This window comes from Drosophila mojavensis, unplaced genomic scaffold, assembly GCF_018153725.1.
Source record: "Drosophila mojavensis isolate 15081-1352.22 unplaced genomic scaffold, ASM1815372v1 contig_80, whole genome shotgun sequence".
Taxonomy (NCBI): Eukaryota; Metazoa; Arthropoda; class Insecta; order Diptera; family Drosophilidae; genus Drosophila; species Drosophila mojavensis.
In genome coordinates, this window is record NW_025318906.1 from 578997 (window position 1) to 599297 (window position 20301).

Here is a 20301-nt window from a genome sequence, read left to right on the forward strand (position 1 = left end):
CCAAATGCCAGCTTACGAACAGAATCCAGGCACGGATACACGTATTTCATTTCCTCACTCAACTCGATACGGGCTCGACATTATGCAAAATAATCAGCCCGAAAGCTCTTGCCCATATGCAGATACAAATGTAGCTGTAGCTGTAGCTAAAGCTGTAGCTGTGTTACAGCTTGTGGCTGCGACTGCGACTGCGACAAAACTTATCGCTAATAAGTTTTACACACAATTGGCAAATTAAAATTTATTTATATACATTCAGGAGAAGTGGGGAGCTGCGCCTGGCCTGGAGCTGGGCCGTGCAGAGGGGAGCTGCCATTCGATTGCGACTGCTGTTATTATTATTGCTGTTGACGTTGGACATTGGATTTGGTATTGGGTAAACGAATTGGTATTGGCATCGCACAGGAGCGGACTAGCAGCCGAGAGGGCCCCAGGCCTAACCAGAGGCACGAGCTGAGGATGGACTAGGCGAAAAAAGCGAATTAGAGATGACAATGAGAATAGCTAATGAGGGAAGCTAATGAGAAAAGCCAGTGAGAGAAACTAACGTAGTTCATTTTACTTACACATTCATTGTTATTATTAATTATAAATCACTGTAAATTAAACTCTTATAATAATAATGTAATATGAACTTTAGCTTTTTGTGGAAAACTTTATTAAAGATTAATCTAAGCTCAGTTTCTTTAAGGTCTATGAGCCCTTGGTTCACAAATCCGCTCCTGACTTTGTGACTGTGCCGCGTTGCCCCTCGTTGCCATGCGCTGTGTGGCACAAGCAGCCGTTGCATTTCATTTCATTTGATTCAGGGAGAGCAACAAATCAATTTGCATTCGCTTGTTTTCGAGGATTTATGGCACAGCCATGTGTGTGATGTGTGTGCGGGGTGTGAAGGGTGTGGGTGAATGTGTGCGCATTTAATTTTTGGGGCTTGGTACATATTTTAAAATATTTCTTAAACAAAAGCGAGCATTTAAGCCGCATCGCGCTGCGGAGCTGGAGCCGAGCCAGCGGCCATCGAAATTGATTTCTGACTCACGTATTTTATGTGCCATTAGCAGTTCTGGCGTAGCTATGACCAACAACTGCTCCAGTAGATGGGGCGAGCGTCTCTCATTTGTTGACCCGCACATGAAGCGAATGACCGACGGCAGCGGCGGCAACAATTGAGAAGCCAAGCAAAGAGTGGAAGCCAACGCAATCAAGCCGAAACCTCAGAAATTCGACCGAAAACCGAAAAACCAAAATCAACTGAAGCATCCAATGGCCACCGCGGATCGTTGCCTCTTTTAACGCTGATGATGTCATCCAGGGGACAGCAGGGGGCAGCGCACAGAGAGAAAGAGAGACGTGAGAGAGGGGGAGGGTGGGGGAGAGCGTAGCCAGCAACTGGATACGGCAATTCGGTTTGGGGATTTCGCACGCTGCTCAAAATCTTGGTAAATAATGAACCACAATGCTGGATACCCATTAAGAAACGAGCCACAGACATGGGGTATACACAATTCCAGAGATTTCAGTAGGAGCTAGCAGTAGACGTAACGTCGGAAATCGAAATACAGAGTATCTCAGCGTCTGGCATTGACCACCAATCAAACATGTTTCTCTCTGGCCCATTTTCTTTATTTTTTTTATAGTTGATTTTCGATGTTTTTTTTTCTTTCTCTATCTCTTTTTTTTTTTTGCTGGTCGATTTCAATGATTAGATTTGGGCGGTCAGAGATAACTCGGACACTTAGTCAGCAGAGCGAGAGGAAGTTATTTTTGGACAAATACCGTTCCATTATAGTTATGTATATGTATGTCTGGGTGAGGGTGTGCGTATTGATGAATTGGCAAAGCAAGGGAAAGAGTATTAATATAGAAGGAACTAAATATACTACATCTGTATATAATATAGATATTACACAGATAAATACTTCTCTGTTACATCTCACATCTCTTTTGGGCAGGTATCGATGCTGCACACACACACTTCCCTTTTATATCCCTCTAATGAGGCACTCGCATTGCAGTTGCTGCCACTGGAGAAGATTTACTCAATTATTTATAGCGCTAAGCAAATGCAAAGTTTAGACAAACTTTTAGCTGGCACGCCAGCAGCAACTCTAGCTGTGGCTGATGTTGTTGTTGTTGTGGCTGCTGCTGTTGTTGTGGAGTATTTTCAACACATTAATAAACTGCATATGCAAACAGCTCATTAAAAGCCACTCGAGTGGCCTGTGGCACTCGCAACACGCAAGTCAGAGCCGGAGTCAGCAGCTGGAGTGCCAGGCCAAACGAGATCTCTTTCACAACTCTCCCATGGGCAACTGCAACTGCAGCAGCAGCAGCAGCAGCAACTGGCACTGCCACTGCATGTGGCATGTGTGCTGTTGCAGCATGCGACGTCAAGTGGCCAAGCCCGAGTGTCGAGCGAAAAAAAAAGAAGAAGAAAACTCTAAGAAGCAGCAGAAAACTGCTTGAGAAGTTGATTTTGTTTATTTGCTGTTGCTGTTGCCACTGTTGTTGTTGCTGTTGTTGTTTTGCTTTTTGGGCCAAACAAAAGTGAAGTTTTGTTATGCTGCTGCCTCGTCTGGCGCGTCGACATTCACCCACTAACAGCCAAAGGGGCAAATTAGGGACACAAAAACTAAAATAAAATAAAAACGCAGCCAACGAGGCTGTCAAGAAATAACAAGCCAAACGCATGCAGGCATTCATATAAAAGTATATCGTTCTCTCTCTCTATCTCCGACTTCCTCTCTCTCTCTCCTTCTGTCCCTTTCTCACTCTTCAATTGGGGCAGTCGCCAAAGTGCAGAACGCGTTGATTTCGCATTTATGCAAAATTCACGTACACTTCAAAAACGCCTTTTTTGCCCGCCAACTTTTTAGCTGCATTTTTAGCTTTTTTTGTTGGTTCTGTTCGTCTGTTGGATTGAAGGCAAAGCATTTCGCTGCCATTGCAGCGGCTGACTTGAAATTTTATAGAAAGACTCGTGTATACCCTAGGCTTATATGAAGTAGAGAGAAGTAGAGAGAGTTGAAGAAACCTCTACGGGCATGGTAAACTGGGCGTTTACTGGACATTTGGATCTACTAATTATTGACCTACTGCAAAGTCTTATACTAATATCGTAATTTCGCTGTGAGCGAGTATTATGCAGTCGCTCAAGCTCGCTGGCTCTAACTTATATTTTTTTAAGCATTTTTAGCCTCTTTTTAGCTTTTTGTTGGCTTGGCACAAAACTAAACTTTGACTGGTTAGTGAAACTGAAGTTGTGTGCCTGCTGTGTGTGTATGTGTGTGTGTGTGTGTGTGTGTGCGGAGTCGAGTGATTTTTTATATCGCCCCTCGACTGCGCGCTGCAAAGGCATTCGCTCTGATGCGACGTGACGTGACATGAACGTGACGTCAGATGTGAGTGTGTGTGTATGTGTGTGTGTGTGTGGGTGCCAGGATATAGCTCTACGTCTGTCTGTCTGTCTGTCGGGTTGGTTGTTGCTCTTCAGTCTGTCTAATGCAATGCGCGTGCTAAATGGGCGTAACTCAACGGCTCGACGACTTTTTTACGCGCTCAGTCTATGCGTGTGTGCGAGTGTGTGTGTGTATGTGTGTGTGAGCGTCGCTTATCAAGCGCTTGCAAAAAACTTTTTTCCACTCCTTTTTTTTCACTCAACAACAACAAACACGAACACACACGCCTGCGTCTGTCAGTGCATCAAAACACTTGAGTATTCCAATAGCTTTTTTTCTCATTCTCTGTGCAGTTTTTAGTTTTATGCGGCGTATACGTAATGTTTGGCTTGGCTGCTGCTGCTGCTGCTCGTTCATATTTTTGCCTGGCACACAGACACAAATTTAAGAGCTGACAAAAGTGACACTTGCTTTCGTTGTTGTTGCTGCTGCTGTTGTTTTACTCTTTTGCTTTCTTGGCGCTTTCAAGTGCTCTGTCAACTGGGCAGCCACACAGCAAACACACGTTCCAAATGCGCTGCCAAAAACAAAAGACGGAATGCAATTGACATTGAGAATGCGACGGAGAACCAGAGAATCTGTCTCTCTATTTGTCTGTCTGTCTGTCTATCCTTGTCTATCTCTCTGTTTGTCTTTCTATCTGTTTCGACATTTTTCTTTCGAGCTTAACTTTCTGCTTAGCTACTTATCCAGCAAATTATTTGCACAGCAACAGCTGCACAGGTAGCCTGCACCCACCCGCCCTACTCGACCCACTCGACCCACCTGTCTGCTTCCATTTATTGGCTCTGCGACACAGTCTCTCCCAGCTGGAGCTCAGACAGGCGTGTGATAAGTTCATTACCACAAATGTAATCCATGTCGTCTGCCCTTTGGAGCAGCACAAAGTGCAATGATTACAATTTACTTCACAACATTCTCAGCTTTTTTTAATGCACTCCACTGTCAGCTTGACAGTGACCCGAGTCACTTTATCGAATTACAACCGTGGCTGCAACTTTTCGTTTTGCAAAAAAAAAAAACAAAGTTGAAATTTTGGCGCTTCCCTTCAAGCTTAAACAGTTATAGTAAATTTAGGCAGCCAAGCGGGTGTAAGCGATTGCCCAATACTCGCTCAAGTTAAATCAAATCGGATAATATATTCTCTGATATGTAGTCACTCCTCTATATCCACCTAGATATGTAGAGTAGATTTAGAAACTGAGAAACTTTGGCTACTCCAACTGTCATGCCCATTTAGTAGACTCTATATATATGAGCCCAGCAAAAACCAATATACCCAATTTCGAACTCTACGAGCGAGCATTAAAAGAAGTATTTGTTTTCAAATTTGAAATCTATAATTGCAGGCAAATTTCTGCCCTCACTTTGTAATATGTAAATTGATAAATACACAGACACACACACACACACACACACAAACACACATTTGCTGATTGCATATAATTAATGTGGAATTATAATTATATGCCATCAGATGGAAATCGAATTTTTCAACTTAGTTTCAGGAGAGTGCGAAGCAGACAAACAAATTGATTAATTTCTCTGCGCTACAAATTTAATTTATGAATTACAAATTTCTGGGATTTGAATTTGAATTTGAATTTTATTACAAATTGACTAAATTTAAACTGATGAAATAATTCTTAAATCTGAAAAAAATCAAAATTATAATCAAATCAGCACAGATTTCATGAATTTTTCTTCCTCTCTCACTCTTTCCCTCCCTCTTGAATGCATTAAAACAAAAGCTCATGTTAAATATAATACGAGCTTTGGAATTTGTTTATGACTTTTTTCGCATTCTCTGTTTAACAACTGTTTAATTTTAATTTATTTACTTTTATTTTTACACTGTACTCTGGTAAGCATCAAGCATTGCTAAATAGGGTATATTATTACACATATGAGCCTCAGAATATACGAGTATCATATTGATACATGATATCTAAATACTAATTTAAAAGTAGAAGAGGAATTGAGTAAAGAATTCTAAGAGCAAGATGAACAGTCCAGTGGATCTATCGATCTCTATATGATAGAGTATAAGAGTGGTTCATCTATAGCAAATGCCTGAAGCTTCTTGACGTGGTATCTGCTAGTCGAGCACTCTCGGCATTTTGCTCACTTCTACATTTTGGTGCACTGTTTGCAAATCGGTCACTGCCTAGCGATAAGTTAACGCATTAACCACAATCACTCACATTCATACAATCTCTGCCAAATATATACACATACATATGCAGATAGCTGTGAGCACTTTGTTGTTTTTATGTGTGATAAATGTCGCATAAATATTGCAAAATTCACAATTATTTACAATGCAATGCGGTGCGGGGAGAGCAGAGCAGAGTCCAGCGCTAAATGTAATTAAATATAATATAAAACAATCAAAACAAAATAAAAACACAAAAAAGCTCAAATCCCATAAATTAAACCTGATGTCAATGCTGAAAACCGCAGAATTAAACAATTGATAAAAACAGCAGCTGCAACAGCAGAAGAAGAAGAAGAACAAGTAGAGTGCGAACAAAAAATAAAGCAAAATTAATGCATTTATAAAATCTGTCAATGGAATAGTTAATTCCACATTAGTTCTTTGAGCTAATAAAGTTGAATTATCACATCGCATTTATTTAATTAATTTAGTTTTCCCCTACAGTAGGTGAGGGTATGCTAGAGTTGCTATGAAATGAGTAGAGCTTAGAGATTGATTTCTGATATGTATTGCATATGTGTGTGTTGCTATATAAGAGAGTAGATTAATATTAATGTGAAAACTAAAGCAGAAAATGTAAAAACTATTAAAAATAAATTTTAAAAAAAAGATATTTAAATCAAATAACGATATATATAATATAAAATAAACTAAAATTTAAGGTAACTAAAATTCGCCTCGACGTATTAAACCCCATTTTTCTGTCACATTTTCAACTATTTTTTCGTCAATATATTTAATTAGCATTTAATATGTTTTTCAGACAGCTGTTGATCAACTGTCGAAATTATTTAATATCTCCAATATACACACACATATATACCATATAGGTATATGGTATATATGCATTCACTCAATATATAAATTCAGCCAGTGAAAGGCGAGAGTGAGGCGCATTATGCAGCCAACTGATTATCTGTGGCTCAGCCGAATGACGGTTACAATTTTTGCCATTTGATTTAACAAATGCAGCAAATGCAATTAAATGAAAAACTATTTTTAATTACCTTTCCGTGCATAATTTGTGGCTTTAATTGGCTAGCGAAATGCGATTAATCGAGAATCAAAATGCAAATGCCAAAGGGAATCGAATCTGCTACACTACCGTACCAAATAGAGAGAGAGGGAGAGATAGACAGTGATTGTGAGGGAGAGAGAGAGAGAGATGCTAATTAAAGAGAAGTCAAGTGTATTGAAGTTTGCAGTAGAGATAAATAGCTCACATGGCAGATGACACGTGCCACGTGCCACATGCCATATGATTCGCAATCAAAATGGTAAGAGACAGACCCTTAGACAGAGTGAGAGAAAGAGATGGGGCGAGATAGAGAACCAAAAGAAGTGAGAAGAGTGACAGAGACGAAAAAGAAGTGATATTAAGAGGAAGAGAGAAAAGGAAACAATGTGGAGTAGGCAGAGAAATTAGAGAGTGAGAAACAAGAGGCAGAGCACCACAATGAAAACAAAGTGAAGAGATTAAGGGAGAAGGAAGGGCTTGCAACACTGTGGCAACATCTAAAAAGAGAGATCATTTCAATGAAAGGTCAGAGATAGATGTCCCCAATCAAGAATTGAAAGTATTGAGCAATAAGAGAGAGACAGAGAGAGGAAGAGAGAGGGAGAGGGAGAGGGAGCCAACACTTGTTGCCTAACCCAAAAGACAGCAAGAGACTCGAAGTGAGTTAGGTGCAAAACGGCATCGGCAATGGCAATGCCTTCGTGTGGTTGTCCTGGCCAAGTCTATACAGCTCCCACTGCCACGCCTCCCACCTCCTTAGTCGATGCGCTGTGACAGTTAACCAAGTGCAGCAATTAGGTTGACAAAGTGCTGGCTCTTACACACGGCCAAAGCGGGCGGAGGCTGCGCTGGCTGCGGCATTTGTAATGCCAACAATAGCAACAACCGTGGCAACAACATTTCAATGAATTTGTTAACCGTGCCCCCTGCACCTTGCCCCATGCACCACTCAACATGTTGCACAAAAAACAGGCGCACAGATGCGTGGCAAGTATCTTGGGGATGTCAACAAATTAATCAACTCGAAATTTGCTCAAAATAATATCGTATAACAGATATTTATGAAACAACTTGCAGAGTTGCCAACCTCAGATATACACTGAGAGGCAATAGGAAGAACTTTGCACTTTTGATGAGTCACTTATTAAGGGAGCTGAGTGTCTGGCACGATTATTTGTTGGACTTTTAGGTATATCAAGGAATCACGGATTGTTATTTGAAAACTAGTTCTCGGAGTGGAATATATAAGTATTTCTTGGTAGGGTTTCCTGGTAGCCAGAGCAATGTATAAGGTGTAGTCAGGGTAAAGGGATAGCAATAGTTTCGTCTCTGACTGTTGCTATATCACAACTGAGAGCTCTTTACAGGGTGTGACTGTAGTCGCATATTGCATATGTCTGCTTTCACATTTTCCCACTCCTTACAGGGTATTCCCTTAGTCTCGCACTCTTATACATATTGCTCAGCCGCAACTCATGTGTGTCGTCTGTGTGCTCACGAGAGCGCATCGCGATGCTGTTCAATTTGTCAGTTTGTTTTCAAATGGACAGCGACAAGTGTCAAAATGTGCCAGGCGCCCCCTGCCAGTCCCTGCTTCCCTTGTGGCACTTGCGGCACTTGCAAGTTGCAACACTCATCATTCTTCTTCTTCTGTTTCGTCTTGATCTGCTGCTTGCTTTGTTGCAACAGCAGAATCTGTGATATGTGTGCTTAGCATAAAAACTATTTCATGTATGTCAAAGGCGGCTGCCGTTGCGGCTGTTGGTCTGCATCAAATTCAGATTTCGTTGCCTCTCTTGGCCACCGATCGTGGCAAGGTAATCCGAGCCGCGTTGCAAGATGCGTTTCTTATAGGCCATATTCAGTTAATTTATGGCCTACTGTCAAATGGAGGGTGGAGATGTGGGCGTGGCCAGCTGTTGAGCTTATTCAATCACAATTACTCACTTGGCATTTGCAGCTGTCGCAATGCCCACGCAAACAGAGTGAGCGAGAAGGAGGCAGTCAGAGAGAAGGGGGTCGAAAGAGCGGGGAAGAAGTCTCCATGATTTTTTTGGCAAGTCGTGTGCAAATTATAAATTATTTTTAATACTTTTACTAGATAGTATATAGTTTATAGTATATATAGATATTTCATTGAGCAGATATTATTGCCCTGGCATATATTTTATAGTTCAGTATATACCTAAATATATTATTATATATATAGCTCAAGTGAAATTCTTTAACGCCACTTGCCAAGGGTAAGGACGCAAATTTCTTCAATTTTTCATTGAGCTTTTCCTTCATTTTCCGACATTTTCTTTCGCTTTTCAACAAAATTTGATATTTGTGACTTTGGCATTGACGCGACGCCTGTCGATCGAAATAGATGATTTTTTTTTTTTTCTTTTTTGTTTTGGCAACTCAAATTGAAATTGAAATTGTAATTGAAATTGAAATCTTTTGTACAAGTTAAACCACATGAAGGCCACAAAAACCAAAACGAGCTACAAGAGTGTTAGCAAAGGTCGTTAAAAATTATTTGAAGTACTCTATGAGACTTTGGGTAGACATGGGGTTTATTATCTTGGCAATAATTTCTAAATTTAGCATTGCAAATTTATGTGTCTGTATCCATGGATAGCACTAAAAATAGTTGTGTAAAATCCAAATTAAAGTTTAGCAAATATTTTGTTTAGTATATCATCATTATCATAAATATACATATGTACATCACATTTGACCTATTACAATATGTATGCACAGTGTGGCAGCCCGCGAGTGCTATCGATAGCATACTAGCTTAAACAAATTGTTATCTATTCTAATATCAGTTTACATTATTTTTCATATAAACAAATATACCAGAGCAGGCATAGTATTTATATAGGTATAAATGAATCAATCAAGTGATTGATGGATGTTTCTGATAGACTAATTTGATAATACAGTATGCATAAGAGTAACCTGTTATTCATATCACATTGAATCATTCATTATGATGAATGCTTTACTTGACAGCTTAATTTATGATTTCTTATGTAGTCTATTCATAAAGATGTGCTTTCTTAAATAGTTATAAGAAAATCAAAAACCCATACAATTTAGTTACCAATTTTTCTGCAAGTGTGTGGGATTTCCCTCATTCTTAAACTCAGCTTTTGAGAGGAATTCGATCGCGAGCTCAATGTCTAAACTGGATTATTCACTCAGTGAGTACATTTACTCATTTACTCATTCACTTATTCACTTTCTCATGCGCCATTCTCAATGAATTGGGTTAACGGACGACCTACATTCAGTAAGAGAGATGGAGAGAGGGTTAGAGACGAGGTAGAGACAGAAGGAGACAGAGTTATACAACTTGAAATTCGCAATTTGACTAAAAGTGAAGCCGGCACGTCGCCCTCATCGCCCCCATTCGCCCTCATTGGGTCCCAACGCACTTCTCACTTTCAAATTACATAACCATCGCAATAAAACGCCCACAATCAGTGCGAAAAAAATACCTGAAAATACGAAATCTTCGTTAGATAAAAAGTTTTGTCTGCGGCAACCACTAAACCAGCAAACCACACTGAGCCACTGCACCACAAAACGTGACTGGCAAACACTTTTTGTTTCATATCTCAACAAGTTTGCCCGATTGGCTGACTGACTGACTGACTGACGGAGTGACTGACTGAGGGAGTGATTGAGGCGCCAACACAAGCCGCTGACGAGCAATTAACAAGAGTTATAAAAATTATAAAACAATAAACATATTATTTATATTTATTCATTTCTGTTTCGGTTTCTGTTGGTTGTTTCGATTTCTGTTTCGGTTTGTGTTTCTGTTTGCCCCGCAGCGTGTGCTCATAAATCAAAATGTGATTTTCTATGTTTCCACATTTAAATCTATTTTCAAGCATTAAAATTTATTCCCATTTTTACGGCCAACACATTTCGCTGTGGGTCCAATAAAAGCTGGCCTGGTGATAAACTGAATAGATGGTATTCAAGATAAATATATACTCATATAGATAATATGTGAGAGATATGACTATATATAGAAAGTACATGAGTCTGTAAACCTGGACATGTAAAGTAACAGAGACAGAGACAACAGTTTAATTGTTGTCATATGCAGAGTGTTGCATTTAAATGAATACCCTGTAAATTATGTCTACCCTGTAAGGTAAATCTCATTCTTTGTGCAGCACGGAAGATATGTTATTATTGTGAAAAATATGCCATTAAGTCGTAATATCTGCACACTCTCGCTCTCGCTCTCTCTTTCTCTTTCACTCTCTCACCTTGGTGCAAACAGAGTCAACTGTTATTTTAATTATGGTCTTTTGATGTTGTTTGCGTTGTTCGACGTTGTACAAAAATTCTGCTCTGAATGACAAACGAAACCAGGCGAAAAATGCGCACATAAGCGAAAGACTGAGAGAGACAGATACAGAGTAAAAGAGAACGATAGAGAGAGAGAGCTAGAGTATGAAAGGCAATCTACCATGACAATTCATGAAGGTTAAATTCTTGTAAAATGTTTTCAACTGCAACAGCAACTGCACAAATGCATTTGCATTCACATGTGAGTGAATGCATTCATTCAGTATTCATGAATATTCGCGTTCGCAATTGAGCTCGCATTTTGTCTCTAATTAAAAAATATTTACTTCAGCGAATGCTTTTACATTCAGTTTCCCACAGATCAAGGCGAGCAGGAGGAGGCGTAGGGCCGTTAGGAGGGCGTGGCTATGAAGTAAATCAGTTGGTCATTCATCGCCAGCATAAATACGAAACTAATGAGCGCTATTTCTGCTCTCATTAGGGGCATTCCCACTTACTCTCGGACGCGCTATTTAATTTATGACTTGATTTACAGTTGAGAAGGAAGCAATCCGCCTGCTAAGCATCCCTCCACCTCCTGCTGCCCCCTCTTATTTTTTTCTTATTGCAATTTTATGTGTGGCCCGCAGCTGACGTCACTGTCTATCTAATTAATTGCACCCAAGCTGATAAAAATACGCATTCTTCGCGCGGCGAAGTGGACAAAGCAATCCATTCAGTTTTCCCTCTAAGCATTTCCCTGCTTCCCACTTTGCACTTTTCTGTCTGCACTCCGAGTCGCCTCGCCTCACCACAAGAGCTCAACACTTGTTCACGAGCAGCGCGAATGACGCCGTTATATATGAACTGTTATCAGGGGTTCTAAACAACACACTGAATCATCGCGCAACAAGTAACAAAGTTCCACTGAAAGCGCGTTGAGTCTTATCAGCGAGTCGATCGATGGATTTTTAGGTATAACTCTAAATAGAGAATGATTAATGATGCGACAGATATTCGAGATAGAAGAGTTCAATCAACTTGAGAGTAAACGATATAATTTCATTTAAGTGGGATATGGAGATGGGAGATGGGAAAAAATTTGTTAACTTTTTGTTGTTAATTAAAATATAAATTTTAAGATTATGGGCTTCTAAGCCAAATTTAAGAAAACAAAAAATAAAGGAAACTAATACTAAAATAAGCCAATAATCTATACAAAGCGCTCAGATAGATAGATGCCCAAATATTCCAAAATTATATAAACAGCTTGTGAAAGCCAAGTAAATAAAATGAAAAAAAAAAAAATAGAAAAGAATTGAATAATGCAAAGCAATATTCGAAAAGACTATAAACAGAAAATACTGAAGAAACAGGGCAGGAAAGACTTTTCAGATACTGCCAAAATACGTAAGCAATAAGTAGGGGAGTTCATCTATAGGGGAGGAGCGGATCGTCTATCTTGTTACATCACATTTGTGCCTTGGCTGACTGCCTGCGTGGTGGTCTTTTGGCAAAATGTTGAATGGACAAATCGGAAAATCGAAATATGGAAAATGGAAAATGGAAAATCGGTGTTACGTATGAACATTGTGGCTGAGGCAGCGACAAAACGCGCGCAATGCGTATACGCGATGTGGGACGAGCAACGAAAAGGGGTAGAACAAGAGGAGGAAAAGAAGAATCAGGCCTGCTGGCTGAAAATAGATCAAGCAGAAAGAAAAAAAAAAGAGCTCGCTATACTCGTAGAACGGCAAAGCGCAATTGCCAGAGCCGCAGCCAAAGCGAAAATCAACAGACAGAGTACAGTCGAATCATACGAATTTACATATATATTTATATATATATACAAAACTGAATAGAATACACAGACGAAAGATACATTTCAGGCTGACCTAGAGATACATTAATATCTTTTTCTATCTCTCTTGTTGGCGCCTATTTAAATGAGATATATGCAATATTTATGTATATAAATGTTTAACATATATATTACAAAATAAATGCCAAAGAAATTATGGCCTCAAAAATGAATAGAATAAACTCAAGTGAGACGAGTGCATACGACTGCCCCATGCTGGCTCATGCTACAACGATTCGCAGAATCTGATCGGCCTTGATGAATTCGATGCAGTATGGAATCTGAATGAGAATAGGTGCTCTCGTAGCTCATTGTTTCTGAATAATTATTTTGTTTCATAGAAAAATATTGTAGGAAATTTGTAAATTATTTGAACAAAATTTCGAAATTGTAGAAATACCTGAAAAATATTCAAAATACTTTTAAAATACATAAAAATCTAAAAACTATAAAGTAGGGTGGAATTCAAACAAAATTTAACATTTCAAGTCCTCAGTGAACAGAGAAACAGGCAGCCAATATGCCCGTTTCGCGTAAAGTGAGCGAGTAAAAGAAGAATAAAATGCATTTGGCAGACAGATTTCGTAAATTGTCAGCGCAATAGGTAAATGTATCTGTCAGATACTGTAACTCAAAGAGCAAGAGAGAGAGTGAGAGACAGCGAGAGAGTGACTAGGAGAGCGAGAGTAAAACTTTCATATAGAAAATCTGCGCAGCCATTTCGAATCAACTAAAAATAAACTCACCTTGAAAAATTTCTTAAAATTTTGTGTGAATATATATTATATATATAAGTTGTATATATATATATATAACTGGCGATGTAGCTTCAATCCAGATAAATTGTTTGTTTGTTGTTGTTTGTTATTATCGTGGTTGTTGTTGTTGTTGTTGTTTCTTGAACAATTCGAAACTGTTGGTTAAAAAAATTGGACTTTTTGTACACGAGATTTTTGTTTCGTAAGCTCTTTTCTTATATACCAATATACATATATATGTGTGTGTGTATATATATAGGGGTATATAGATATATGTGCTTATTTTTCGATATACGGTTTTACGGTTTTAACCTTCAGCAACTATGCACAGAAAACTTCACATAAAACTTTAATTTTTCTTTTTATTTACAATAAACACCAGCACTAAGTTAGGGCCTAAAAGAGAGATAGAGAAAGAGGGAGAGAGTGGATGAAGAGTGTGTACAGGAGAAAGATAGAAGTAGTAGTTGATTGGTTTACTGTCGTTTCCTGTTCTTTTTGCTTGATAACACTAATTATTATTTTCATATATTTGTTATTATTGCTGATGATGTCAGTTTATGAACTCTATATATATCAGTATAGTATATGGCTCAGATATCTTTACACACTGTTGTCGTTAATTGATTGATTTCTTTAAATTTATTTTGCGTTCGAGGTGTTCTTTTGTGGGGCGACGTTAACTAAGCGACGATTTTCTCTCAACTAAAGCAAAAAAGCGAAAACCGAAACCGAAAACCGAAAACTTTTGCTATGAAATGTTTTTCGAACTACACACGAAAAAAAAAATATAAAAAAACTCAAAGAATCTTTTCAAGCAAGTGGCAGACGACGTCGCTGCCTTCGTCGACAGCGACGTCAGCGCCACTGCCTGCATTATATGGCGGCTATATGTGCGGGCACTAGACGTTGCCAGCTAAATCCCAGAGTCCCCCTCTCTGCTTCTCTCCCACTGTCTCTCTCCCTCTCTCTCCCTCTCTCTCGCTCTCTCTCTCTCTCTCTCCCTCTCTCGCTCTGTTTATACCAGCGGCTGCCAATGTCTGTCTATATAAATATATATATGTATATACATCTGCACTATATATATATATCTTCTATATCTGCATATTTTGTTATTGTATTTTGCTAATTGTTTGCATTTTGTTTTCATTGCCCAGCAGAAGAAGGGAACTTTGGATGTTTCAAGTGGAATTATTAATTGTTTGTTTGTTTTTTCGGTTTAGTTTTTTGATAAGCTCTATCTCCATCTATTTAGTTCGTATTTCTAGTTAATTAGCTAAACAGACACATTTATCTGGCCTAAAGGAATTTATCTTCTAGACAATAGAATGTCTGCAGTACATAGAGGAGTTATCTCTAAGCCAAATCATATGACATCATATTTACAGTAAAATTTCACTTTCCGCTAAGTCCAAGACGTAATTCCTATTTGATTTTCGTTTGTGTGGTATTATAAAAATATATATTTTCTTTTTATGTATTTGAATATTATTTATATTTTATTATACATATATATATATTTCGTGTTAAATTTGTTTAACATTTTTTTATTTTAATAAATTTCGTATTCATTTTTATACTCTGCTGTTTTAATTATTTATTTCTCTTAGCTATTTTCCTATTCTATTATATATTTATGATTATAAATTCATATATGTTTAATTAAATATTACAAATCATTGGAATTCACTTTTTAAATAATTTATATTGTAATTTTTCTTTATTTATTATATTATATTGTGTGTTTTTGAACATATCCATTTTGCAGCATCAGCTGAAGCCCTCAAGCGACTTTATTCACTCGCATGTTTTTAATGAAACTTTCAACTTGAATACAAAAACACAAATCAAATTGTTTGAAAATAAAAAATTGTTGCGCAGGCAACTTGAAAATTTAATTCATTTCATTTTTTATTTTCGAAAATGCCGCAAAAAACGTGAATGAAATATATATGATATAGAGATATTATATACAGATAAATATGGCATAAAAAGCTCAAACGATTTTAAACAACTTAACAAGAACAAGAGAAAGGAAACAACAAATGCAAAAACAATAAATAAATAAATAAACAAATACAAACAGATAGTATAATACACTCAACCGCCAAGCGGGGCGCAAAAACATTTTCAGCTTTTTAATTAAATCATGTTTTCCACACCAAAAACAATAACTAAACAAGTAACTAGTATTGCTGCGGCACTGCTCGACTTGAAAATACCCTATGTGTTCTATATCAAGAGCTGAACCAATGTGAATGCTATATATAAATCGTCTCTAAATAATTCTTGGACTCAATTTCTTTTATACTCCCAAGATATCATACTCTTGTACAGACTGATCCCAATGTTCTTATAGGCATAAGCTTGGGAGTAGACTCTCAACTCTAATACTTTTATACACCAATATCGTAACTGTAATCAGTCTTCTGCCCATACACAAGCTCAATTATCAATCGAATAACAACAACGTTTTTAGTACAAAAAACGAGAGAGAGATAGAAATACGATAGTCATAATAATTCGACTATATGAGCATTTCAGGGGCACGGAGAAGAAGAAGCAGAAACAGAATCAGATCTGACAAACAGTTCTATATAATTAAAAGTTGTTAGTCACACGCGCGATAAGCAGATAAACCAGAGTTAATTAAGTTCCGTTTGGCATAAGGTAACAGGTAACAGTTACAGCAATTAAATCATTTAATTTTCACACTTTTTTCACTTTTATCTCTTTTTTATTTCGTTTGCTGTTACGTCAAAGATTACGCATAAATTATTTAAAAACTTGTGAATTTGTTTTCGTTTTTCATTTTTGCATTTCGAGTGAGTCAACAAAACAAAATCGAAAATCGAAACTGGCTGCAGCCGCGGAACTCTTTATGAATCATAGAAGCCGGTTTTTATTTCTCCAAAAAACCAGATCAATTACATTTATTTTTAAGAAAATATTGACAATTATTAACAAAACACAATACACTCACTTTAATATTTTTTTAATATTTTAAACAATTTTTTGGTATTTTTGATATATGACGCAAAAAGTGAAGTTTGTTGTCAAAAACTTTTCGGTGTAGCACAAAAAGCCGCTGAACCGCGCGCGATCGTTGCTTGAAGACGAATGACAACGGCAAAGGCGGCCGATCGCAGCGTTAAAGTCAGAGGGAGAGAGAGAGAGAGAGCCCGAGATAAGGCAGTTGAAACAGAGGGAGAGAGAAAAGGGAGAACGGAGCAAGGCGAGCGAGCGCTTGCCACTTGCAGAGAGCGCAGCGTGCCACACACAAACAATCAACAGGTAAAACGAAAGGTGAAAATGTATACAAAGAGAGAGAGAGAGAGAGAGAGAGAGATGTATGTGTGTGTGCGTGTTGTGGCTGATAAGATAAAAACGCAAAAACAAAAAACGCGCCAAACTCAAATTTTAATGAAGTCAAAGATTTGCACAGCCAAAAAAAAAGCAAGAAGAGGATATGATAGACAAGAAGAGTGCTAAGAGTATATATGTGGAATATAATTTGTATATATGGAATATACATACATATATATGTGTAAATATTTATATATATAGTTTGTAGTTCTATATTTAGGTTGCATGCCACAGCAACAGCAGAAACACGCAAAAACAACAACAACAACAAAACTGGTTACTCCAGTTGCCCAGATAATCTGGGTGACGGCTCCAACAACAACAACAACAACAACAAACAAACAAGCAACAGGCATCGTTCGCTGATTCTTGCGCTGATTTTCCTTTTTAGCGCCCCAAAAAAAAATTGAGAAAAGAGTAGAAAAAAGCGAAAATCAAGGCGCAACAGAAAGCAGACACAAAATGCAGCAAAAACTTGAAGCCAGAAAAAGACTGCAACCAAAACAGCTGTAAGCAAGCTAAGCTAAAAAAGCTAAACTGTGAAGCCGAAAATTTTAAAAAGTTGACAAAATAAGGGCCAAAATCAGCAACGAAAATTCGGAAAAGCCTGCATAAACAGTTATAAAGTCAAATAAAAAACAGCGAAAGTCTGAAAAACACTAACAAATATTTGAAAATGTAGCAGAATATAATATTAGAGCAAAAAATGCTGAATGCATATGACTTTAAAGCAACCAAAAATAGCTTTTAAAAATTTCTAATAGTAAATGTGAAATAAAATTAATAATAAAATAAAGGACAAAATAAGAAAGCCGCAAAAAAAGCTTTAGAAATGCCACAAAATGCAGCTAAATTTGCATCATTTGAGGCAAAATGATTCCAAAACGTGCTAAATGTTAACTTATTAAACCAAACAAACAAATATTTCAGTCAATAATTTAATGAAAAACTCAACAGAGTACAAGGAAAAGCTAAATAATTCACATAGGGCAAAAGACCTAAACTGCCGTCAAACTACAACAACAAAAATAAGCCCACAAATCAAATAAAAACTGTAGCAAAAAAAGCTAAGGAAATGACACAAGCTTTCGCCATTAAAAAGCTAAAAAGAAACAATAAGAAAAAACCTGCACAAAATGCAGCCAAAAACAGCTTTAAAAAAAAAAGACTGCGCAGTTGCATAAACCGGTTGGCCAGCTGCCTCGCCCTCTGCCTGCCACGCCCCCTGCGTAAACCCTTTTTGGCCAGCCCACTTGCTGCCCTCAAAAGCTGTTGCTCCTGCTCGATCGATCTCTCTCTCTCTCCCTTTCTGTACCTCCAACTGTTGCCCTCTCCCTTTTATTCGGCATCTCTCGAGCTAAAGCTAAAGATCATGTCCCAGCCAAATGGGCTGTAAATCATTTAGCGGCTATTTTGTTTGTGCCCAAGCTGAGGAAAAGAGAGCGAAACGGCCAAGAAATATCTGAAAAATGTCACGCTTGACTTTATGTTATTCTGCGTCTTCTGCTTGTTCCTCTTTCATTTGCTGGTGGAACAATTTAATAACACAAAGAGGCACAGAACAGAAAACAATTAAAGCGTTAAATGACCAATTCAAAAATTGCACAGCGTAAAGAAAGCAAGCAGAAAGAACTTTATTTTTAGTTAAGTAATTATTCCAAATTAATTTTAAATTAGTTTTTAATTTGCCGCCGAATGTGTGAAAGTCCTTCATACATAGATGGCGACAGTAAGCTCAAAAACAGATAACTTTCAGTTCGATCTTGAATTGAATGAATTCAAACTGCATATCATTCACCTATTGCTAATTATATTTATATATTTTTAAATTTGCCGCCAAATGAACAAAAGCACACGCTCAATCCAAACATAGATGGCGCTAGTTAGCCGAGACGGCAACCAATTCAGAATGTCAGCTATTTGGCTGAATATGTCTTAGTCAAGTTACACAACCAGCAAGCAGTGCAACCATTAATTCGTTTCAAGGTTTATGTCTTGGCCAGCCATTAATTCGCTTCAAGGTTTATGTCTTGGCTATGACACAGTTTGAGAAGCACTGAGGTCTGCTCTATTTCTATACAGTAAATACACGCTAAAACATAAAATAGTTTCAATTCATTTATGTAATATTACTTTTATAAAAAATTTAGCAAATTATACATATAAGATAGAGCATATATATGCAGGGTATATATACGTTACATATATAAAGGGCATCTGTTCTGTCATCTATTCATTACTTTTTGACTGTCTTGTATGATTCCCGTTAAAAGAAACAACTCATTTCGCATTTGCCATTTCGAAATTTAAATTGTGAAATTTGTTATTGGCTTTTACAACTAAAAGCTAAAAAAGAAGCCAAAACACTTTGATGCTGGCCGCAATCGAGTCCAAGCCGAGTTTTGTGATCTTGTGCGAAATATATATAAAGTGCATTAATGGATTTACGCTTCGGTTTTGGTCATTGTGAATTGATAATTGTGAATTGTTTATTGTGAATGTAGATCACGATCAAATGGCGGCAGCCGCAAATGGAGCGCAAACAAGACGAGTTTCTCACCTGCGTGAGGCGTGTCAGTTGGAAATTGAGTAATTATACACCTCAGCAGATGTATGGGAAGGGGAAGAGGATGGGGACAGGGGGGAATAGAAGACGGACGGACGGAGAGAAGCAGTCGAATGAGAGGCGTCTAGGAGAGAGCAGAGTGGAATACGTAGCCCAGTATAAGGGAGAAGAAAGGGATTTCACATATAAGAATATGCATAGAGACAACAGATGTAGAAGTAGAATGCGTGAGAGGAAGGAGAGAGCAGAAGAGGGCCTCTATCAATCCCATCTGCAGCAGAGACTGTAAATGTGCAGAGACAGGTGGGAGCTTCGGGGGAGAGCGGTAGAGGTAGAGCAACATTTCCTATTTGGCTGGCTACAAGAAAACTCGATTTAATTTGTTTGTTTTGTCGGCAATTAATATCCTACAAAACTAAAAATATGGGGTATACATGACTTAAGTAGTCTAATGAATTTATGCAGTTATCGTATATCAAATTTTCTATTTTCTATTATTATTCCTATGCTGTTTCCAGGGTATCTGCGAGTCATTCAGACACACATATACCAAACTTATTTTCGCTGCTTGGTCAATTGCAATTGATTCGTGAAATATTTTGCCTTGTCTGTCAGATTTGTCGTTGATTTTATTGCATTTCAATTGGCATCGGCGCTTTTTGGCTCAACACTAATTAAAAATTCGGACATTTGGCTGAAAAGGCCTTTTCGAGACTTTTTTACAACTGATCGGGCTCAAAGACACAAAAACACGTGC

The 20301-nt window shown here is 37.9% G+C and overlaps 1 protein-coding gene across 18 annotated transcripts in view; it reads right to left on the minus strand.

Moving 5' to 3' along the window:
• LOC6578270 (PDZ and LIM domain protein Zasp) overlaps nt 1–14332 on the minus strand; it is a 64486-nt gene extending 50154 nt beyond the window's left edge. For 4 of the 18 annotated variants that reach the window (XM_032729952.2, XM_032729948.2, XM_032729953.2 and 1 more), the window contains exons 1-2: nt 14224–14332; nt 13601–14008 (exon numbers count right to left, since the gene is read on the minus strand). The gene's annotated coding sequence lies outside the window, so the exon portion shown is untranslated. Of the gene's footprint in view, nt 1–13600; nt 14009–14219 lie in introns of all 18 variants that reach the window. The other 14 variants (XM_015163053.3, XM_032729956.2, XM_032729955.2 and 11 more) reach the window with 9 other exon arrangements.
• Nucleotides 14333–20301: the final 5969 nt, after the last annotated feature.